Source organism: Curcuma longa, chromosome 16, assembly GCF_044706935.1.
Source record: "Curcuma longa cultivar G26 ecotype Majalengka, Jawa Barat chromosome 16, ITB_CL_G26_1.1, whole genome shotgun sequence".
Classification (NCBI taxonomy): domain Eukaryota; kingdom Viridiplantae; phylum Streptophyta; class Magnoliopsida; order Zingiberales; family Zingiberaceae; genus Curcuma; species Curcuma longa.
Window position 1 is genome coordinate 5,980,053 of NC_133876.1, and position 25,306 is coordinate 6,005,358.

Consider the following 25,306-nt stretch of genomic DNA (forward strand, 5'->3'; position numbering starts at 1 on the left):
TATCTTCATTATCCACAGAGGCTCGCCCAATATTGAGATGGATGAACACACCTTCCAAGTGAACAGAGAGAGGGCTGTTGATTACCTTAACTCTTTGGATAAGGTACTTTTGCTCCTTCCATGTATACCCAGTGTGCATGTCAAGTGTTTGATGTAGTTTCTCATAGAACCTAAGATATACATTTGAATGATATGTAAACTAATTTTTTTTATGTACAAATAGGTATTTGTGAATGGCCAATTCCTCAACTGGGATCCTGAGAATCGGATCAAAGTTCGAATTGTTTCTGCAAGGGCATATCACTCCCTGTTCATGCACAACATGTAAGTGAAAAATACTGATAAGAATGTTAAAGATGCTCTTCATTTCTACAGTGCTATATTTCTTGCGGACTTCGACGGGTATCCAGATAAGTCATTTGTATGAACACACCTTCCAAGTGAACAGGGAGAGGGCTGTTGATTACCTTAACTCTTTGGATAAGGTACTTTTGCTCCTTCCATGTATACCCAGTGTGCATGTCAAGTGTTTGATGTAGTTTCTCATAGAACCTAAGATATACATTTGAATGATATGTAAACTAATTTTTTTTATGTACAAATATGTATTTGTGAATGGCCAATTCCTCAACTGGGATCCTGAGAATCGGATCAAAGTTCGAATTGTTTCTGCAAGGGCATATTACTCCCTGTTCATGCACAACATGTAAGTGAAAAATACTAATAAGAATGTTAAAGATGCTCTTCATTTCTACAGTGCTATATTTCTTGCGGACTTCGACGGGTATCCAGATAAGTCATTTGTAAACTATGTTGATCTCTGTTGATCGCCATTGACTTAATTCACTGCCTATTTCTTCATGTATGCAGTATTTATCTTAATTCATTCAAGTATCAACACTTGACAAAGAATATTAGTCTTGCTCCAACAATAACAATACAAGGAAGATTGGCTCTGAATTCACTAGCAAATTGGTAGTAGATGGATTATTCTTTTCATTGAAAGCTAACCTTACTATTGATATAAAAGGAGTTATAACCTGTATCAGTGGTTTTTATTTTACCAAGCACTTTTATTATCCTTAGCATCATGGGCATCTGCAATGACGAATCGATATCCGAGTTTAGATTTTAATCATGAACCTTCTTTATTGGACAATGTTTGAAGTTTGCAGCGTTACAACTAAGAAGAGAGATGACAAAAGTAAGACATCCAATTATATGCAGTATCAAAATTTATTGGATCTCTCGGTTTTGTTAAAAAGACCTTAATATGACATGGGAAAAAGCTCTTGTTATATGTTCTATTCTGGCTTTTCTGGATTTCTGGAGCCTTCAGTCTGTTTCTTTATGCAAAGCTAGTTGGGATTTCTATAATTATATCTCTCAGAATTCATCGATTTTGTTATATGTTCTATTCTAGCTCTTCTGGACTTCTGGTGCCTTCAGTCTGTTTCTTTATACAATGCTAGCTGGGATTTCTATTTATACCTCTCAGATTCGAACTTATGATATGAGAATTCGATCTCGGAAGAATATGAAGGAGAAAGGAAAACATAATCAGTTGTATTTGTTAGAATAAATGAACAGGGCGTGAACTTTCCATGGGATTCTATGATTAATTTGTGCTCTTGCAAAACTTATTTCTTGGAGCCTCCGTTGGTAGTCTCAAAGAACTTTTTCTAATGAGATAAGTCTCCTTATTCTTATTGTCGTACTATTCTTTAATAGTTTTGTTCATACGGTGAAGATTACTTGATGTAAACATATCTTGAATTAATAGCAAATGTTGAGTCCTCTCATCGATCAAGAAGAGAGACCTCTACATATTCTTTTGATGCCTTGATCTATTTTTACAAAATTTGCATCATAATCAATTCTTAATTATCAGCTTACACAAATAAAATATATCCAAAACATGTTGAATGACTGACTAACGCTATTTATGCTCTTATTATTGGACTAATTGTTCATGGAATTGACAGTTTAACAAGGATGATTATAACCTTTAGATTAAAAGTAAAATTGTTCTAAATTCAATTCTAATGGATTGTTGCAGAAATAATCAGGCTTTTAAGATATTCTATCCAATAATAATGGTGATTCTGAATTGATAGCAATATTCTAGCTTCACAATCCAAAAGTTAACGACAGTGTCGGCTCAAGACATACACTCTTTAGTAAATATCATCTAACAAGGAGTCATTTCTATCATTATTAAAGTAAAGCCTCAACGTTGAGCATAAGCCTTTCTCCGAATCGTCAAGATATTTTCTTTAACACTCTTTATCTTATAATTTATTTATCAGATTACTAATACTCCCAGTATTGTTCCATTTAATATTTGTTCAATTGATTTGTCTCTAGAAACTCTCAGGTGCTTTTAGAAATTTTCTTTGACTCGGACCAGCGGTATCCATCAACAATTATCTTTCTCAAGGACCAATCTTTGTAGACTCAAACATAGTTGTGGACGGAGCACAAAAATCAATGGATATTACAGGTTGGTTCATCATTCGCCCTTATTATTGAGCTGGAAATTCTGTTGGAACTCCGAGCCCTGAGCTCAAGACTAAAACTTACGACAGGTCGGAGCTCTGAGCCTCGAGCTCGATGACTCAGCCTTACTACGAGCATGGAGGAACAGAACTTCTTGGCCTTCTCAGCCCTGACGCTGATGGCTCAGCCTTACTACATGCATGGAGACTCAGAACCTCTCGACCCTCTCAGCCCTGTCGTTGATGGCTCAGCCTTACTACAGGCATGGAGACTCAGAACTTCTCCGTCCTCTCAGCTCTGTCGCTGATGGCTCAGCCTTACTACAGACATGGAGACTCAGAACTTTTCGACCCTCTCAACCCTGTCGCTGAGATAGGAAATTATTTTTAAAAACTTTTAACTAAATAACATGAATTTAGTATAAGTTGAAATAAACATATTTACCTGAAAAGATAAAATTCCTTCTAATTTATCCTTCACTTTATTTATATGAGAATAAGTAGACCTCCACTTACTTATTCTCTGTGTTACGGCTGCTTGACTGCTTGGCAATTGAATAGGGACATGCTAAGGTAAGAAACCAAGCCTAGGTGCAATTTCCTGCACTTGTCATGTCAAGCTAATTACGTCCTTTTCAAGTCATATATACTAATTAATACTGCTCTACATCAACATCTCGATTTAATATAGTGTATTAATTGGATATGCCATTTAGCAATATTAAACTTACTGGGGATTGATGTCACTAGAGGGAAAATCGAATGTATGACCCACTTGGGCACCGAGCATCCAAGTCTAAGATAGTTTCATGGGGGAGTTAGATGGTCGGACGACAGGGCAGTAGGAGAGTTACCGGGACAGGTTGCTGCTCCTGCTGATATTCCAGAGGATCCCGAGGACCTTGCGGCTGGTGGTGACAAGGACAATGCTGATGATCCCGATCATGAGGAGGTGCCTGATATATGAGCACAGATCCAGGCGTTGAGAGAGAGGATGGACTCGAGTTTCCAGACGTTGGGAGAGAGGATGGACTCTGATTTCGCAAAGTTACGAGGCCAGTTTGCATCTTTTGAGCGCCGGTAGACAAAGATGTACGAGATGATGTGCTCTTGGATGGCTAGCCGGAGTGCACCTCCAGCTGTACTCCCGACTCCCAGTAGTTCAGCTCCACCTCCTGGTGATGACTTACCACTTGTTGACCCAGACTATATGATGAATTTTAGAGTCTCTCCTGGTGGTTCCATTCTTGGCTGATGCTTGTTTGAATATTGCTGATTGTTATTTGACTATCATCTTGTTCTGGTTACTATGTTCTGAATGCTATGTTTTTTTACTGCATATATTCGCTGTTTTTGTTCTCTTATATGCTTCTAATATATGCCTGCTCCTATGATGTTTATTCATATGCTTTTTCTCGTATCTTGTTTTTTTCGGTTATTAAGAGAAAGGGGGAGAAAATCTCATTTTGAGAGGGAGTGTTTTGAAACTTAATATCTGATCTTCACCTTTTGGTGTTTGAAAAAGTGGGAGAGGATGAGTGTTTAAGTTTAGAAGATGTCTGTTTAAGGGAGAGAGGATGACTATGAACTTAATTATTGTAGGGGGAGGATGATGATCTCTGTATCAGAATGAACTTAAGTCTCACTTTTATCTAAACTTAAATCGTGTTGTCAAACAACAAAAAGGGGGAGATTGTTGATGTAGTCTGACTCGATTAATAGGGGAGATTGTTGATGCAATCTGACCCGTTTAAGGGAGACTGTTGGTGCAATCAGACCCGATTGATTATAGTTTTGATATTTGACACAGATTTAAGTTCGATTAATTGAATGAGATTTAAGTTCGGTTAATTGAGTTCAGTAATGATGGATCATGGCCGAGTGCCGAGTATCAAGTGGCCGAGTGCCCAAATGACATAGGGCCGAGTGCCGAGTATCAAGTGGCCGAGTGTCGAGCATTGAGTGGCCGAGTGCCCGAGTTGCCGAGTGCTGAGGGCAAAGTAGTCAAGTGCCAAGTCTCCGGACCAGATTGTGTGGGAGAGGGTTCAGTAGCTCGTTCTCCGAATTGGTCAGAGAGGGCCCGAGAGCTAGTTCTCTGGACCGAACTGAGTTGGAGAGGGTTCGGTAGCTCGTTCTCCGGACTGTGGTCAGAGAGGGCTCGGGAGCTCGTTCTCTGGACCGAACTGAGTGGGAGAGGGCTCGGTAGCTTGTTCTCTGGACTGTAGTCAGAGAGGGCTTGGGAGCTCGTTCTCTGGACCGGACTGAGACGGAGAGGACTCGATAGCTCGTTCTCCGGACTGTGGTCAGAGAGGGCTCGAGAGCTCATTCGCTGGACTGGACTGAGTGAGCTAAGCGAATCTACAGGCAGTCACGGGAGATAGGAAGCTTCCATTGATCCTTGATCCCTTCTCTAATAGCAGACAGAGGTCACCCTTACTAAATATTTGGCGATCGGATAGTCTAGAGTTCACTCCGGCCGCAAATAGACCTTAGCAAATATCTTTCATGGCATTTCTTAGCAAATATCTTTCATGGCATTTGTTTTAAGGTGCCTTTTTCGAGTGCGCTTTAGGCAAAGTAAGCGTAGAGTCAAGCGACAGGCAGAGTTGTGTGATATCAGGTCTACTATCTCCCTAGTCTTATTGGTCGAAGTGAAAGTGAAAGAATGGCTCTAATGAAACTAATTGTATTTCAGCTCACGCATACAAAGAATCATTCTATCCTTTTGCCCTGAGCTGCCTTAAAGCATGCATTGACGTTGGATTAGTCTACAATTGCTACACAGAGGTCGGTCGGCCCTTACTATATATTGGGGTGGTCGAATAGTTGTAAATTGCGTAGCAGAGGAAATAAATAGCCCCAAAGGCTATTTACGACTAAATTGTTATGCATATGAGTTAAATTGCATATCAGAGGAGTTAAATTGCTACGCAGAGTCGATTGGATTACTCGTAAATAGCCTTTGGGGCTATTTATCTCCTCTGCTACGTATAGGAGTGAAATTGCTACGCAATTTACGACTGTCCGACCGACTATCCGACCAACCTTTCCTCCGCATCCCTAGGTGCCTATCCACTTTTTTGCACAAGACGGATTTCATATTGAGCTTCAAATATACGCTATTGGGATGGAATGGCTCAATCAACGTTCTCCTCCCCCCTAAGAACCGCACGTGCGAGTTCCCCCGCATACAGCTGAATTTGCTTTGGCCCTTTAGTGAGGTGAGGGCTCTCTTACGCTCATCAGCCGGCTTTGCCAATAGCTCCCCCCTAGGGGGTCTAAGTTTGATTCAGTAGTGTTGGGATCGTCCCGGGATAGTGCGGGTGTTTACAAATTTCGAAAACATGCGCAGCAAAAATAAACAAATAATTAATAGCTAATTATTATCATAACACATGTATGCTAAGCAGGAAATAACATGTACAAGGCATGATAAAAAATTAAAATTTGTAAAAAAATAAATAATTCTGCACGTACCTTTCCGATGACGTTTGAGCAAGATTTGCATCAATCGAACGGTCCTCGTCGGAGTCCCACCTCTACTGGTGATCCACGCCAAGCTCTCATCTGAACGGTTTCGGAAGCCACGAGTCGCATCATCATCTTCGGTACTAGCCGATGGTCGATGACAATCGAATCGAGAGAAACATTATTCCGGAAATCACACAACAATGTTTGTCGTGATTGTTCTGGGACTTTCTAACTATCATCGAGAATCGTATTCTCAGTGTAGTTTTTCGGTGGTCAACTTTTGATCGCCAATAACGAACAAACGACCGAAAACCCTTTCCGATCATGATTGAATAATTCTCCGAATCGGATTCTACTATAGCGAACCAAACCAAACCGGGTTCATTTAAGGTTTATTGTAGCAAATCAGATTCAAACTTGGTTCACTAACCAAACGAACTCCGATTTGATCCAAATCAGTTCTGTTCGATTCGTCTTCATAAGACGAAACTTCTCATCGCATCTGTTCTATCAAAATCTGTTCTATCATAAACTAAACTAAGTTTGTTCAATTTTGGTTCACAGTTGAATCGTTTGGTTCAATAACCAAATGACCTCTGATTTGAACGAAATCAGTTTCGTTCGTTTCGTCTTCATAAGACAAATTCCATTATTTTGTCCTTTGTCTCGTCCAACCAGACTTTATCTCTCTCATTCTGAGAATCCAATTCTCAAACTCGTTTTAAGTTCTTCGGAGAACTTGTAGTGCATATGACCCAATAGGTTCCCGATTATGTTGGTCATCCGTAATTAATTATTAATTATGGAACGATCATAAGTGGCACCTAGTAGTACATCATGATCCTCAATTGATTAAAAAATCAACGATTGATTCCAGAATATTTCCAAACCCTTCAACAGCTATACTGAATCGTGTCTCGTTCCTTTCACCGTCTTATACTCGCTTGGTTCAGGACATGATCTATGTGTCGGTCCCCACTAGGCTGACTACGTCACACCTAGCCCAAGCTAGCTTTCTTGTCCTTTGAATTCAAGTTACTTGTACATGTGTCCAAGAGTACCATACTCTTGACATGTAATGCTTTGGTCAAAAACTTTTAGTAACAATCCTGACAAGCGGCTGTAGGGTATACGTCTTCTTTTCCAAGGAACGGTGAATCCTCTATGGGCTATTCAAATACCTTCAGACACTTCGATTTATATCCAATCATCTCGGATCTACACCTCCTCGGAGATGTTTGCTTAAGATGTCAAAGTATAAACCTCCATGACTAATTAAGGTGACTTGAATATCACAAGTCAAAGAAAACTCGCATTTAAGCTGCACTGAGATGTTCATTGACATATGTATAGAACCATATGAAGTCTCACGGTAGGTCACTCCAATGAGCTGGTTACCTTTAACCAGCATCTATGTTTAATTCTCAACATCCAATATCTCCAACAGTGAGATCAACTACTTGGCTAACCAAGGAATTTAAACGTGCTAGTCTTAACAGAATCGATGACGTCCATGCTTATCAATTCCTCGACTAGGATAATTTCAATACATTCATAATTGTACATGTAAAGATGCTCACGAATTGTGACCCAATCACAAATTCTCTCATTCTATGAATCGTATTGCGGACATTCAGTATTTGAGTCTAATATCCAATCAAACACATATGAAATGTGCACTCAAATAGTGAATTACTATTTATCCAATAAATAGTATAGCCGTAAGGCGACTACTGCCTTAGAACACCTCTCGAACCTAACAATTAGGTGTTGCTCAGCGTGAATCAAATCTTTATAATAAGTGTTCTACCGACAAAAGCAACATTGAAAGGAATGGCTAGTGATGAATAAGCAAGGGGGAGGTACTCAGAACCCTTAACTCAGAGGTGCTTTCTCTCCTGTGTGTTGGGTTGCAAGGGTGCAAACATAGTCCCACATCTAAAACACATGGGAAAGATCATGAGTTTAAAAGAATGGAAAATATCTCCATTGGTATGAGGCCTTTTGGGGAGAGCCCAAGAATAAAACCATGAGGGCTTAGGCCCAAAGTGGACAATATCATGCCATTGTGGAGATACGGACATCCTTTTGGACCCAACAATTGGTATCAGACCGAGGCCGCTCTTCACCGGACTAACCGCCGGATGAGCCATGATCCAGATCTAACCATGTGGGGACCCTCGGGAAAAACAAAGGAAGTAGGGGAGGCTCGGACCATGAGGGACATGACAGCTGGACCATGAGGGACATGACAGCCGGACCATGAGGACATGACAGCCGGACCATGAGAAATGGCAGCCGGACCATGAGAAATGGTAGCGGAGCTTCCAGTGGTCCTTTGTTTGAGGGGGGGATTGTTGGGTTGCAAGGGTGCAAACATAGTCCCACATCTAAAACACATGGGAAAGATCATGAGTTTAAAAGAATGGAAAATATCTCCATTGGTATGAGACCTTTTGGGGAGAGCCCAAGAATAAAAAATAGTTAATGATAGTACAAAAATTAAAAAGGGATTCAAAGTTTTGATTGTTGGTGCAAAAATATGTTAATCCCAAAACAAACCAAATGTTGCATTTTGGTCCCTGCAAAATATGTTAGGATATAAATGGATAAAAAGAGATGTTGACAGCCTCCGGACTGTCTGGGTCTGACTTCGGATTTCCGTCCGGAAATCCTAGGTCGACCCGACGCCTACTGTTCCCTCTACGGGGAACGCGTCCTCACCTACTCCCCTCAGGAGAGATTACCTGATGCCAGTACGATCCTCCAGATTGACTGGCCTTTTGCTTGGCGCTCGATGCTCTCGGACTTTCTACTGGACTTCCGCTTCCCGGCTGGTCCAGTCTTCCACCTCCGCAGCTAGGACTTTTGCCTAAGTACACTTAGGACTTTCCTGCAAACTCATTCAAACCGTTAGATCACAAATGGACTTAACTTTGAATCCCTTTGCCATAATCAAAACTTAGGTTCGATCGTCGGATGCTTCCCGCACCAACAATCTCCCCCTTTTTGATTATGGCAATCGAAATTCAAAGTTAAGTAAAAATGCAAATAAACATTCATAAGCACAAGCATAAATCATAAATCATAAGCATGATACGCATAGCTCCCCCTTAATATGAACTTCCCTTTTTAAATTTGATCTAAATTTGATGGAACTTACTTTGAATTTTTTTTTTTACTTTACTTTGAATTTTTTTTTACTCTCCTTTGCCATATATCAAAAATAAGTGAAATTCTTAGCTAAGTGAAATAAAAGTCTTAAAGAAATATTTTTCTTTCATAATCTTTTTCAACTTAAGTTTAAAAAGAATTGACTTAGAAATATAATCTTAGCCAATTTTTCTTTCATAATACTTTAAGGCAAAGGAGAAGCAATAACCTTAATGTCCAATAGATTGCTAATGTTGTTTTAGTAAGGTATCAGAGCCCTAAAGTCCAAGCATGAGTAAGTCCTTAAAAATCATAAAATCAAGCAGTTTAACTTTTTGCCCACATGTCTAACCATTAGGTACTAGCTGTTTGCCTATGGAGCAACAGTTTTCACTTGGTTAGTCAAATTAAGTCAATTGATCCAGTTAGATTTGACTAAATCTGGATGACTTTAACTTGATTAATGTTTGTTTGGTATTTAACGCCCAGATTCATATTGATGCACAGATATAAGCATTCTTGAATCCAGGCTGTACCCTATGCATCTCACACCATTCTAAGTTTTTCAAGCACAAGCAAGGTAAGCCTAGGTGTTTGTGAGATGCTCTGGCTGAAACTAGGGGAACATGATATCTAAGGTTAAGACTTAGGCTAAGTCCAAATTTTGAAAATCTAATAAAACAGGGATTTTGAAAACAATATTTTCCTAGAATTGTTAAAATGATTTTGAAAACAAATAAATGAATTTGAAAATCTTGAGTTGAAAAATAGAAAGCAGATTTGAAAAACAAGATCTATTCTACCCAACACATTCCTATTTGTCTTCTAAGTGCACTGAACTCAAGTTCAGGTAAGGGTTTTGTGAAAATGTCAGCTAGGTTTGATTTGGACTCAACATGGTTAAGTACAATCTCACCCTTTGCTACATGATCCCTTACAAAGTGATGTCTTACTTCTATGTGTTTAGTCCTAGAGTGGTGAATTGGATTTTTGGTTAGGTTAATAGAACTAATATTATCAATAAAGATTTTTGTGTTGTTATATTTAAGTTGATAATCTTTTAGGGTATTCATCATCCACAAAAGTTGGGAGGCACATTCTCCTAGAGCTATGTATTCAGCTTCAGTAGTGGATAAGGCAACACAGTGTTGCTTTCTGCTTGACCAACTTACTAGGCACTGACCTAGAATTTGGCAGCCACCACTTGTGCTTTTTCTATCTAGTTTACACCCGGCATAGTCTGAATCAGAGTAACCAACAAGATCAAAGGTGCAGGTTCTAGGGTACCATAGACCTACATTTAAGGTTCCCTTAATATACCTTAGTATCCTTTTAACATGTGTTAGATGTGATTCTTTTGCGCAGGACTGGTATCTTGCGCACATACCTACTGCAAATAATATATCTGGTCGACTTGCAGTTAGGTAGAGTAGGCTTCCTATTGCACTCCTATAGTACTTTGGGTCTACTGGTTTTCCTTCTGGGTCAGAGTCAATGTTGATGTTAGTGGCCATTGGGGTATTTATTATTTTTGAATTTTCCATGCCAAATTTTTTAATTAGTTCCTTAGCATATTTAGTTTGATAAATGTAGATTCCATCTTTGGTTTGTTTTATTTGTAAGCCTAAGAAAAAGTTAAGTTCTCCAACCATACTCATTTCAAATTCATTTTCCATTAATTTAACAAATTCTTTTAAGAATTTAGAGTTGGTTGAGCCAAAAATTATGTCATCAACATAGATCTGGGCTATGAAGATGTCTTTTTCTATAGTTTTTACAAATAATGTTGGATCTATTTGACCTTGGTTAAAACCCTTGGACATTAAGTAATTAGATAACCGTTCATACCATGCCCTAGGGGCTTGTTTAAGTCCATATAAAGCCTTTTTTAGTTTAAATACATGGTTTGGGTAGTCTAAGTCCTCAAACCCGGGGGGTTGGCTTACATAGACCTCTTCTTTAATAAACCCATTTAAAAAGGCTGATTTGACATCCATTTGGTGTAGTCTAAATCCTTTATGTGCTGCATAAGCCAGTAGCATCCTAATGGATTCAAGTCTAGCTACTGGTGCATAGGTTTCATCATAGTCTAGGCCTTCAACTTGACTAAACCCTTTGGCTACTAGTCTAGCTTTATTTCTTATTATTTCTCCCTGATCATCCAGCTTATTTCTAAAAACCCATTTGGTTTCTATTATTGATTTATCTATGGGTTTAGGTACAAGATCCCAGACTTGGTTTCTTTCAAATTGTGCTAATTCATCCTGCATTGCTATAATCCAGTCTGGGTCAGGTAGAGCTTCTTCTATAGTCTTGGGTTCAATTTTAGAAATAAGGGCGATCTGACTAAGGTTTCTGTAAGAGGATCTAGTTCTGACTCCTAGGTTTGGGTCACCCAAAATTTGGTCAGGTGGGTGAGAAGTACTTACTCTAGTTGGTCTTATGTTTGGGTCAGAAACTGGTTCCTCTGGATTATTAAGGTTATGTTGAATTTCATCATCTGCTCTAGTGCTTGGATTAATATTTTCATTTAAATTAGATAGAGTATGTTCTTCATCAAAGATTACATTAGTTGTTTCTTCAACTTTTAGGGTGTTTTGGTTATAGACTCTATAGGCTCTACTAGTTGTGGAGTACCCTAAAAAGATTCCTTGGTTAGATTTGGGTGTAAATTTTTCTAAGTAATCTTTAGTATTTAAAATATGAACTTTACATCCAAATACTTTTAAATAGTTTAAGTTGGGAATTTTATTATAGTATAGTTCATAAGGAGTTTTATTGTGAAGTTTGTTAATTAGAATTCTATTTTGAATATAGTTAGCTGTATTTATGGCTTCGGCCCAAAATTGATGACTTAGATTGTACTCATTTAGCATGGTTCTAGCGGCTTCTTGTAGGGTTCTATTTTTACGTTCCACTAGACCGTTTTGTTGGGGGGTTCTAGGACATGAAAATTCATGTTGATATCCATTGATTTTACAGAATTGGGTAAACCTATGATTTTCAAATTCCCCCCCCCCCCCCCCCCCCCGTGATCACTTCTTATTCTTTTAATTTTAGTATCTTTTTCATTTTCTATTAATTTGCAAAAATTACTAAATATTTCATAGGTTTCATCTTTTGTTTTTAGGAATTTTACCCAGGTGAATCTAGAGTAGTCATCAATTATAACTAAGCAATACTGGTTCTTGCTTAGTGACTTGGCTCCATGTGAATCAAACAGGTCTAGGTGAAGAAGCTCAAGTAAAGATTTACTTCTTTCTAGATTGGTTGACTTGTGAGTTACCTGGTTTGTTTTCCTTGTTGACAAGCATTACAGATTGAGTTTTCAATAAATTTTAATTTGGGCAAACCTCTAACTAGACCATTATGACTCATTTTTGAAATGAGTCTAGTGTGAGTATGACCCAATCTTCTGTGCCACAACTCAGTTTCCTCTTGTTGTGTTAGAAAACACTTTATTGAGGATGTGGTTAAATCAATTGTGTAGATATTATTTTTCCTAAGTCCCTTAAGTGTGATTTCAGGATTTTCAATATTTTTAACTAAACAACTAGATTTATCAAAGGTTACTAAATATCCACTATCACACAATTGACTTATACTTAGAAGATTAAAATTGAAATTTTCAACTAGTAGAACTTTGAGCATCCACTGTCTAACATCCATTGATTCAATTCCTATAAATTAGTTAAATTAAATTTAGTTAAATTGATAGTTCGATTGAAGTAAGCTTTTGAACAAGTAATTTAAATAAATTTTGAAAATTAGTTAAGTGTTTTTTTTGAAAAAAATTATTGATCCTTAATTAATTTGAATTTAATTAATTTAGAATTTGAATTTATTGAAAATTATTGATTCTTTTGGACCTATGATTCAACATTTGGTTTGTTTTGGAATTAACATATTTTGCAGGGACCAAAATGTAACATTTGGCTTGCTTTGGGATTAACATGTTTTGCAGGGACCTAAATGCAATATTTGTCTTGAATTGTGGATAAGCAGCAGAATAAATCTGCTCTGATCGGCTGATCCATGCGTGCAAGGCTGATCCACGCGTGTAAGACTTTAATTGGTGCCTCAACGTGTAGATACTATTTTCAAGGATCTTGATTAACTTTGCAAAAGCTTTAAAAGGCACCTCAACGTGAAGAGCAATACAATTTATTCTTTTAAACAAGAGAGCAATTGGTCTTCTCCAACGTGCTGCCTCAAAAAGCTTCAACAACGTTCTGCTGATCCGATTCTTCATATCTTATATTGGTGGTACAGTTTCATTATAGCATTTGAATTATAATACTTATTGTAAAAAGATTTTCGATATTATAGTTGTTGCCCACCGAAAGCGATCAACGATCGCGGGCCTTGGAGTAGGAGTCGCTCACGGCTCCGAACCAAGTAAATCTTGGTGTCTCTGTGTCTTGTGTTGTTTTTATTCCGCTGCGCAAGTTTTTCGATTATGAAACAAGTGAAAGCCACGAGCGCTATTCACCCCCCCTCTAGCGCGATCTCGATCCAACAATTGGTATCAGAGCGAGGCCGCTCTTCATCGGACTAACCGCCGGATGAGTCATGATCCAGATCTAACCATGTGGGGACCCTCGGGAAAAACAAAGGGAGGCTCGGACCATGAGGGACATGGCAGCCGGACCATGAGGGACATGGCAGCCGAACCATGAGGGACATGGCAGCCGGACCATGAGACAAATCGGACCAACCGGACCATGAGAAATGGTAGCGGAGCTTCCAGTGGTCCTTTGTTTGAGGGGGGATTGTTGGGTTGCAAGGGTGCAAACATAGTCCCACATCTAAAACACATGGGGAAAGATCATGGGTTTAAAAGGATGAAAAATATCTCTATTGGAATGAGGCCTTTTGGGGAGAGCCCAAGAACAAAGCCATGAGGGCTTAGGCCCAAAGTGGACAATATCATGCCATTGTGGAGATACGGACATCCTTTTGGACCTAACAATTGGTATCAGAGCTATTTTTGCATTTTGGTCCCTGCAAAATATGTTAATCCCAAAACAAACCAAATGTTGCATTTTGGTCCCTGCAAAATATGTTAGGACATAAATGAATAAAAAGAGATGTTGACAGCCTCCGGACTGTCTGGGTCTGACTTCGGATTTCCGTCCGAAAATCCTAAGGTCGACCCGATGCCTACTGTTCCCTCTACGGGGAACGCGTCCCTGCAAAAAATGAAAAAGATACTAAAATTAAAAGAATAAGAAGTGATCACGGGGGGGGGGGGGGGGGGGGGGGGTGATTTGAAAATTATAGGTTTACCCAATTCTGTAAAATCAATGGATATCAACATGAATTTTCATGTCCTAGAACCCCCCAACAAAACGGTCTAGTGGAACGTAAAAATAGAACCCTACAAGAAGCCGCTAGAACCATGCTAAATGGTACAATCTAAGTCATCAATTTTGGGCCGAAGCCATAAATACAGCTAACTATATTCAAAATAGAATTCTAATTAACAAACTTCACAATAAACTCCTTATGAACTATACTATAATAAAATTCCCAACTTAAACTATTTAAAAGTATTTGGATGTAAAGTTCATATTTTAAATACTAAAGATTACTTAGAAAAATTTACATCCAAATCTAACTGGATCAATTGACTTAATTTGACTAACTAAGTAAAAACTGTTGCTCCATAGGCAAACAGCTAGTACCCAATGGTTAGACATGTGGGCAAAAAGTTAAACTGCTTGATTTTATGATTTTTAAGGACTTACTCATGCTTGGACTTCAGGGCTTTGATACCCTACTAAAACAACATTAGCAATTTATTGGACATTAAGGTTATTGCTTCTCCTTTTTATTTCACTTAACTAAGAATTTCACTTATTTTTGATATATGGCAAAGGGGGAGAGTAGAAAAAAAATTCAAAGTAAAGTAAAAAAAAAATTACAAAGTAAGTTCCATCAAATTTAGATCAAATTTAAAAAGGGAAGTTCATATTAAGGGGGAGCTATGCTTATCATGCTTATGATTTATGATTTATGCTTGTGCTTATGAATGTTTATTTGCATTTTTACTTAACTTTGAATTTCGATTGCCATAATCAAAAAGGGGGAGATTGTTGGTGCGGGAAGCATCCGACGATCGAACCTAAGTTTTGATTATGGCAAAGGGATTCAAAGTTAAGTCCATTTGTGATCTAACGGTTTGAATGAGTTTGCAGGAAAGTCCTAAGTGTACTTAGGCAAAAGTCCTAGCTGCGGTTAGGCAAGGGGAAAACCCTAGGGGGTGGTAACCCTAGGTCATAGGGGGTGGTAACCCTATGCGGAAAGTCTTGGTGGGTCGAGTGCTTCAGGCAAAAGTCCTAGGGGGTGGTAACCCTAGGTGGAAAGTCCTGGTGTCGCGAACCAGGTGGAAGACTGGACCAGCCGGGAAGCGGAAGTCCAGCAGAAAGTCCGGGAGCATCGAGCGCCGAGCAAAAGTCCAGTCGATCTGGAGGATCGTACTGGCATCAGGTAATCTCTCCTGAGGGGAGTAGGTGAGGACGCGTTCCCCGGAAGAGGGAACAGTAGGCGTCGGGTCGACCTAGGATTTCCGGACGGAAATCCGAAGTCAGACCCGGACAGTCCGGAGGCTGTCGACATCTCTTTTTATCCATTTATGTCCTAACTTTGTGTTGCAGGTCTGTTTTGGGATTAACATATTTTGCAGGGATCAAAATGCAACATTTGGGTTGCTTTGAGATTAACATGTTTTGCAGGGACCAAAATGCAATATCTGTCTTGAATTGTGGATAAGCAGCAGAATAAATCTGCTCTGATCGGCTGATCCATGCGTGCAAGGCTGATCCACGCGTGTAAGACTTTAATTGGTGCCTCAACGTGTAGATCCTATTTCAAGGATCTTGATTAACTTTGCAAAAGCTTTAAAAGGCACCTTAACGTGAAGAAAGGGAATTAATCTCTTGAACAAGAGAGCAAGTGCTCTTCCGTGTGCTGCCACAAAGCTTCACCAACGTCCTGCCATTCCGATAATTAGCCACTACGCCTCAACGCCTCATTGTTGTATGGTCGGTTTAGTTTCATTATAGCATTTGATTTGTAATACTTATTTTCGATATTATAGTTGTTGCCCACCGAAAGCGATCAACGATCGCGGGCCTTGGAGTAGGAGTCGCTCAAGGCTCCGAACCAAGTAAATCTTAGTGTCTTTGTCTTGTCTTTATTTTTTATTCCGTTGCAAGTTTTTCGATTACGAAATAAGAAAAAGCCACGAGCGCTATTCACCCCCCTCTAGCGCGATCTCGATCCAACAATTGGTATCAGAGCGAGGCCGCTCTTCACCGGACTAACCGCCGGATGAGCCATGATCCAGATCTAACCATGTGGGGATCCTCGGGAAAAACAAAGGAAGTAGGGAGGCTCGGACCATGAGGGACATGGCAGCCGGACCATGAGGGACATGGCAGTCGGACCACGAGGACATGGCAGCCGGACCATGAGAAATGGCAGCCGGACCATGAGAAATGGTAGCGGAGCTTCCAATGGTCCTTTGTTTGAGGGGGGGATTGTTGGGTTGCAAGGGTGCAAACATAGTCCCACATCTAAAACACATGGGAAAGATCATGGGTTTAAAAGAATGGAAAATATCTCCTTTGGTATGAGGCCTTTTGGAGAGAGCCCAAGAATTAAACCATGAGGGCTTAGGCCCAAAGTGAACAATATCATGCCATTGTGGAGATACGGAGATTGTTGGTGCGGGAAGCATCCGACGATCGAACCTAAATTTTGATTATGGCAAAGGGATTCAAAGTTAAGTCTATTTGTGATCTAACGGTGTGAATGAGTTTGCAGGAATGTCCTAAGTGTACTTAGGCAAAAGTCCTAGCTGCGGTTAGGCAAGGGGAAAATCCTAGGGGGTGGTAACCCTAGGTCATAGGGGGTGGTAACCCTATGCGGAAAGTCTTGGTGGGTCGAGTGCTTCAGGCAAAAGTCCTAGGGGGTGGTAACCCTAGGTGAAAAGTCCTGGTGTCGCGAACCAGGTGGAAGACTGTGTTGATGCAGTCTGACCCGGTCAAACTTGAGTCTGGTCAGACTTGGGTTTGTTTTGTTGTTTGACAAGTAAAGACGGATTAAATACAAAGATTTAAGTTTAGTCTTACCGTGCTAGTTGGGCGAGTCAAAGTTTATCCGGAATAGCCGAAACCCCTTGTTAATGAAGTGGCTTGATTAATTGGTCTACCACCTAGTTTAAAGATGTTAATCAAATTAATACATGCATGCATGCTATTGCTAGAGAGTGCTTAGCGATTAATGAAGTCTTTTCAAGCATGCATTAATTAAATGTTGCTTTGCATGGTGGTGAAGTCAAGCAGCAACGTTGCATGCATTCAAGCAGAGAACCCTGGTCGACCAATGGCCGACCAGGTATCCTGATCGACCACATGGTCGATCAGGATACTCTGATCGACCACGTGGTCGATCAGCTAGCTCTGATCGACCACATGGTCGATCAGCTAGCCGTGATCGACCATGTGGTCGATCAGGCCCGATCGTATCCGCCGGGAGATCCTGCTCTTGGCCGGGAAATCTTGTCCGGGAAAATTTGTGTTGGTCGGGAAAAATATTAGTTTGCCCGGGAAGAAGTTTATCTTGATCGGGAGAAGGTTGGCCGGGAAAAAGAGAAGTGAAGCTGATAAGAAGAGAAGTGACGCCGGGAAGAAGAGAAGAGTATCGAGAGAAAGTTGCCCGGGAGAAATAAGAATTTGCCCGGGAAGAAGATTACTTACCCGAGAGAAATGAAGTCGGGAGAGATAAGGTGTTGGTCGGGAGAAGCAAAGTCTTAACTGGTGAAGTGAGAGCTTGCCCGGGAACATGGCCTGGAAAGAAAAATGCCCGGGAATAGATCCTATGGACTTTGCCCGGGAAATAGGTTGTCGTGGTAGAGGTCAGAAAGGCCGAGTAACAGGAACAATGGCCGAGAGAAAGACCGGGAGAAAGGGAAGCAGGAACAATGGCTGAGAGAAAGACCGGGAGATGAAGGCCGGGAAAAGGTGCTGATCGACCAGCTGGTCGATCAGCATGCTCGGATCGACCAGCCGATCGATCAGCTGGCCTGATCGACCAGCTGGTCGATCAGCGCTAGTGATCGACCAGCTGGTCGATCACCCTCTTTATGAATTGATTTGTGATTAATGTCTGGAGGTCTGGGAAGTCCGTCTTACCGGGAATTTAATATTTATGAAAGATCGGAGAGAGCTTTAGTAGTTCTCGACCGAGATGGTCCAGGAGGAGCCTTGGTGGCTCAGGACCGAATTGGCCGGGAGCTTGGTGCGAATGGCCGGGATGGTCCGAGAGAGCTTTGGTAGCTCGGCTCGGGACCGTGAGCTTTGATAGCTCGATTTCAGGGAGCCTTGGTGGCTCGGAACCTAAGTGGCCGGGAGCTTGGTGCGAATGGCCGGGATGGTCCAAGAGAGCTTTGGTAGCTCGGCTCGGGACCGTGAGCTTTGGTAGCTCGATTTCAGGGAGCCTTGGTGGCTCGGAACCTGAGTGGCCGGGAGCTTGGTGCGAATGGCCGGATGGTCCGGGAGAGCTTTGGTAGCTCGGCTCGGGACCGTGAGCTTTGGTAGCTCGATCTCAGGAGGAGGGCCTTGGTGGCTCGGTCTCCTGATTCCTCAAGAGGAGGGCCTTGGTGGCTCGGTCTCTTGATTCCAAGAGGAGGGCCTTGGTGGCCCGGTCTCCTGTTTAATCCGAGAAAGCTTTGGTAGCTTTGCTCGTGACCTGGACTTTAATGTTTTATCCATCCTTATACTATGTCCTTATTATAGAATGTTTTTAATGCATCTTTTGAGTGTGCAGATATACAGGACAGGTTAAGGAGGGAAATTCAAATGGATGGTGAGAGTTCCAAGGCGGGCTTTTGAGCTGTCTCTTCTGCAGAGGGAGTTCTGTGACAACGGACGGCAGCTGGTGTCAGAACAGTGCAGGGATCCGTTGGGCACAAGAACCAAGCAGAGGCTATAAGAGAAGCGAGAAGCAGCGCTGAAGAAAATACACTCACGCCTTTACTGTTGATCATCCTTGAGAGCTCAGAAGCGCCATTGCCAATCTTACGAGAGCCTGAGCGTGAATCAAAGAAGAGGAAGCAAGAGCAACGTCCTGTGTTTGGAGGAACAGGCTTGTGCTGCTAGCTGTTCTTGTTGGCTCTGTCTAGAGCAACGTCCTGTGTTTGGAGGAACAGGCTGAGCAGCAAGCGATTCTTGTTGTCTCTGTTGTCCGATCTTTGATTCATTGTATTCTCCTTGTCTTGTGCTTATCCTTGTATCTTTGAGACATTCTGTGGAGAGGTTCCTCCACCGAGAAGGAGAAGATTGTAGCCGATATTTATCGGGGTCTGATCTGCCGAAAAATCGAGGGATCGTCCACCTTACGGACACGCCGAGGAGTAGGAGCATTATCTCCGAACCTCGTAAATCATTGTGTTAGCGTGCTGATCCCAGTCTTCGTGTTTCTGATTGTTCATTCCGCTGTGCTAACGAAGACGAAGGAAGAAAAGGCGATAAGTGTGGACTGCTATTCACACCCCCCTCTCTAGCCGGTGTCCAAGAGATCCAACAGACTGGACCAGCCGAGAAGCGGAAGTCCAGCAGAAAGTCCGGGAGCATCGAGCGCCGAGCAAAAGTCCAGTCGATCTGGAGGATCGTACTGGCATCAGGTAATCTCTCTTGAGGGGAGTAGGTGAGGACGCGTTCCCCGGAAGAGGGAACAGTAGGCGTCGGGTCGACCTAGGATTTCCGGATGGAAATCCGAAGTCAGACCCAGACAGTCCGGAGGCTGTCGACATCTCTTTTTATCCATTTATGTCCTAATTTTGTGTTGCAGGTCTGTTTTGGGATTAACATATTTTGCAGGGATCAAAATGCAACATTTGGTTTGCTTTGAGATTAACATGTTTTGCAGGGACCAAAATGCAATATTTGTCTTGAATTGTGGATAAGTAGCAGAATAAATCTGCTCTGATCGGCTGATCCATGCGTGCAAGGCTGATCCACGCGTGTAAGACTTTAATTGGTGCCTCAACGTGTAGATCCTATTTCCAAGGATCTTGATTAACTTTGCAAAAGCTTTAAAAGACACCTCAACGTGAAGAGGCTCGAATAGAATCTTTGTGGGCTTTTTGTGCTGTCTCGAACGCTTCAACAACACGCTGCTACTCCAATTTTCGTCATCTACGTCTCCATTTCTTATATTGGTGGTACAGTTTCATTATAGCATTTGAATTATAATACTTATTGTAAAAAGTGTTTCGATATTATAGTTGTTGCCCACCGAAAGCGATCAACGATCGCGGGCCTTGGAGTAGGAGTCGCTCACGGTTCCGAACCAAGTAAATCTTGGTGTCTCTGTGTCTTGTGTTGTTTTTATTCCGCTGCAAGTTTTTCGATTACGAAACAAGTGAAAGCCACGAGCGCTATTCACCCCCCCTCTAGCGCGATCTCGATCCAACAATTGGTATCAGAGCGAGGCCGCTCTTCACTGGACTAACCGCCGGATGAGCCATGATCAAGATCTAACCATGTGGGGACCCTCGGGGAAAACAAAGGAAGTAGGGGAGGCTCGGATCATGAGGGACATGGCAGCCGGACCATGAGAAATGACAGCCGGACCATGAGAAATGGTAGCGGAGCTTCCAGTGGTCCTTTGTTTGCGGGGAGGATTGTTGGGTTGCAAGGGTGCAAACATAGTCTCACATCTAAAACACATGGGAAAGATCATGGGTTTAAAAGGATGGAAAGTATCTCCATTGGCACAACACTGTGCGCCCAATCGACTCTGCTATGCAATTTAACTCCTCTGCGTAGCAGAGGAGATAAATAGCCCCAAAGGCTATTTACGACTAATCCAATTGACTCTACTATCCAATTTAACTCATCTGCTATGCAATTTAACTCCTCTGCGTAGCAATTTCACTCCTCGATCCCAAGGAAACCCCATCATGTAGAGGGAGATAAATAGCCTCAAAGGCTATTTATGACTAATTCAATCGACTCTGCTATGCAATTTAACTCCTCAATTTACTACTATATTAGGACAATTTAACTCCTCTGCTTAAGTAACTTCTTTCATTCCATTCTAATAGCTAGTTGATTGAGCCTTTCCGACTGACTCTTATGCCCAGTTTACTTGGAGGTGCGGAAAGGGAAACTGAGGAAAGTTTTCCTTTGCATGCATGCATCCACTGTTTACTTTTTTAAATTTTTATGAGATGAGAGAAAACTAATCCATCTGTTGATGAGTTTTCTGCCAAAATTGGTTCCTTCCAAATCGGGCGGAAAGCAAAAGATGGAAATAAAAATGACATAAATGTCCTCTGTCTCTCTCTTCCGGGCTCTCGCTTCGTCCTGCTCCAAATCGGGCGGAGCACAGCAGATATCCGATCCACTATGCGCGAGGGATTAGTTTCGGACTTGAGGAGGCGGAGGGCGGCGTGAGACTTCTGTTTGTTAGCTGGTGAGCACGGCGGAAGGATCGGAAGGGTTGAGGATAGACGACGCCGAAGAAGAGGAGAAGGCGCGAAGGTGCAGTTGGCGCCGGAGCTGGCTGCGAACTAAGGCGGCGACTGCCATGGCGACCCCAGAGAGAGAGAGAGAGAGGATGTCCTCTGTCTCTCTCTTCCGGGCCGTGCGCAAGTGGAGAATCGGACGAAGCGAGAGTCCGGAAGAGCCCTTTGCAGCAGCGTCGACCACCCGCCGCCGGCTTCGCAGAAGCTCTGGTCGCCGACGCCCTTTGCAGCAGCGTCGACCACCCGCCGCGGCTTCGCAGAAGCTTTGGTCGCCGACGCCCTTTGCAGAGGGTGGCTTCGACGCGAGGAAGAAGAAGGTGGCTTCGACGCGAGGAAGAAGACCACCCGCCGCCGACGTCTTATTCCGTGTCAGCGCCGCTATTCAGAGGGTGGCTTCGACGCGAGGAATAAGAAGAAAGAGGAGGTATTCTTTACGGGTATTTTGGATAGGGATATTTTAGACAATAAAGATAAATTTTATTTTCCTTCCTTACTTGAGGTAAACAAAACAATTATAGGATGGATTTTATTCACCTTCCATTCCTTTTTCCTAGGTTTGTGTCATCCCTAGGTTTATGTCATCCCTCCATCATCCACTCCTCCAAGTAAACTGAGCGTTATAGCTATCCCTTCCTCGAACTTACCTAATGAAAGGCAATGCTGGAGTGAAGGTTCCCCATCATAGGCCATTCCATGGGTTCTTTCTTTCCACCATATAAGGCGGAGTGAAGAACCCATCTCTTAATGGGAAAGCTAGGGTTGTCTTGTCTGTGCCAAGCTTTCTCTCTCTAGTAGTGCAGGAAGGTACGAGTGCAACGATGTGAACGAGTGATAGCGACGTAAGGACTGGGACGAGAAAGATTCAATATTAATATGCGTCCGCGGGAAAGAGTTTAAAGTCAAAGAAGGTATAGCAGAGGTAAATGCAACACATTTCTTGATTTTGGCGCACTTCAGCAATCTATATAAATTCATATAAAGGCTTCCTCTTAACTCTGCAATAATTAATTTCATCTGTGTCCATCAACTTTCAACATAAAATTATTCTGAACCTACTTTGGTATAGTTATCCCTTTCGTATCTTTTACTCTTATCAATTATTTTGATTGTTAATATCCTACTTCCTAGCAAAGGTAAATTTTACTAGTTCTATATTTCTAACATGGGGCAACCTTATTGGTAAGCAATACTGGAGTGGTAGGATGCATCCTCATTACTTAAGGAGTGTCATATTTTACTTGTATATATATATACACACACACATACACATCTGATTATTATTTTATATTTAGCATGAAATTAACTACTAAACTTTGCTATTGAATCAAGAAAACTAAAGGACCTTAATTAGGATTTAACTGATCATACTTTACAGTTTAAGCAAGAAAACCTAACTCCAACTATTCAGTGAAAAATAGAGTTCTTAACCCTAAATTTGATGATCAAGTTTTTACAGTGAAAAAATATTAATTTTTTACATCACAATAATATATTCTTCATTGCTTATTTTTTGCATTACATGATATTTTGTTTTAGTTAAACAAGTTGTCTTGTAAGACAGATACGTTGAATTTGAGAAGGGGTAAATAAGTGTTTGTGTGCATTGGAGAAAATAGAAGATTAAGAGGAAATAGTTTTGCATCTTAACCTATATATATATTTAGAGATTTGCTATCCTGAGCGACGGGTTCTTACGCGCCCCGTGCGCGACTCCTCTGACGTTTGCGCGCTTCCGCCGCCCGATCATCGCCGTCCGACCACCGCCGGCCGTCGGACCGGATCCGTTGGAACCGCAACTCGACGGCGCACATCCCGGCATCGAATTTCGGCCGGATTTGGGCCGGAATCCGGTCGGAATTCTGGCCGAAACACGGCAGCAGTGGCTGGCGCCGCTGTCGCCTGGAATTCGGCCGGATTCCGGCCGAATCGCGGCCGGAGATCGGCCGCGGTCGACGCGCCCGGCGCCGGCGCATCGACCGCGGCCAGTCTCCGACCGTGATTTGGCCGAAATCTGGCCGATTTCGGCCGGAATCGGCCAACAGTGTCTATTGGCCGATTCCGGCCGAAATCCGGCCAGATTCAGGCCAAATCGCGGCCGAAATCCGGCCACCGCCGGACCGCCGACGAGTTGCGGTTCCAATGGGCCCGGTCCGACGGCCGACGGTGATCGGACGGCGATGAACGGGCGGCGGGAAGCGGCGGAGGTCCGAGGAGAAACACTGTGCAATCGTGATTTTTTGGACGGCTGAGATTGAGCGCGCCATCGGATGAATGGCCGGGATGGAAGCGCTTACGGGCGCTCAGGAAATCGGCGCTCAGCATAGCAATTCCGTATATATATATATATATATATATATATATATATATATATATATATATAAGAAACATGAGCATTTGCGCTTCTAGTTCTCATTACTATTTATTCATTTTCTTCTTTACATATCTTGAATTGTAGCACTTCGATGGATTCTAAAGATTGGATGAGTGATCCAACTAAAAAAATAGAAGAATACATTCGGGGGGTTAATGAGTTTCTTGAATTCGCATTTCAAAATTTAGAAGCTGATGGAAAAATCTTTTGTCCTTGCAAAAAGTGTGCCAACACTCACCTTCATAGTAGAACTAGTGTCTATTTGCATCTAATTAATCCACACCGAGGGTTTCTTCGAGGGTATAGACAGTGGATTTTCCATGGTGAAAGGCCTATTATACCTATAAATAGATCGTTTGGAGAGCCTAGAGAAATGGAGCATGACATGGAAGGATTACTTGAAGATGCTTTTGCAATGCATCCTATGGAAGAAGAAACCCACGACAATAATGAAGAAAGGAACCCGCAACAAGAAGAAAATGCTGACAAGTTTTATCAATTGCTTAAAGAGAATGAACAAATGCTTTACCCAAATTGTAAGAAGTTTACCAAGTTATCTTTTATGATGCATTTATACCACTTAAAGTGTCTTTATAGTTGGAGTGACAAATCAATCTCTATGTTATTGAAATTATTGAGAGATGCTTTACCCTAAAGAAATGTCTTGCTCGAGTCATACTATGAGATGAAGAAGATAATTTTATGATTGGGTTTAGGATATGAGAAGATTCATGTTTGTCTTAATGACTGTGTAATTTTTGGGACAACTATAGCAAAGATGAAGTATGTCCAAAGTGTGGTGAGTCAAGGTAGAAATCAAAAAATGAGGAAATGCCAGCAAATAATAAGCTGAAGAAAGTACCGACAAAGATCCTTTGATGGTTTCCATTAAAGCCAAGACTACAAAGGCTATTCAAATCCTCTAAAACTGCTGAGTTGATGAGATGACATTTAGAGGGTAGAACAAAGGATGATTCTCTTATGTGTCCAGTCAACTCTCTTTCTTGGATTGAATTTGATGCTCAGTGTCCAACATTTTCATCTGATATCCTCATAATGTTCGATTAGGCTTAACTTCTTGATGGGTTCAATCCTTTTAAAACTATAAGTATTACTACAACCATAGCACTTAGCCTGTCATCCTAATTCCTTGCACAATCTTTTAATGACTTCCCAGCATATGCTAACCTATCTGGGTGGAGTACTAAAGGTCAATATGCTTGCCCATGTTGTGGTTTTCAAAATAGCATCAAAGTGGTTACACCATGGTAGAAA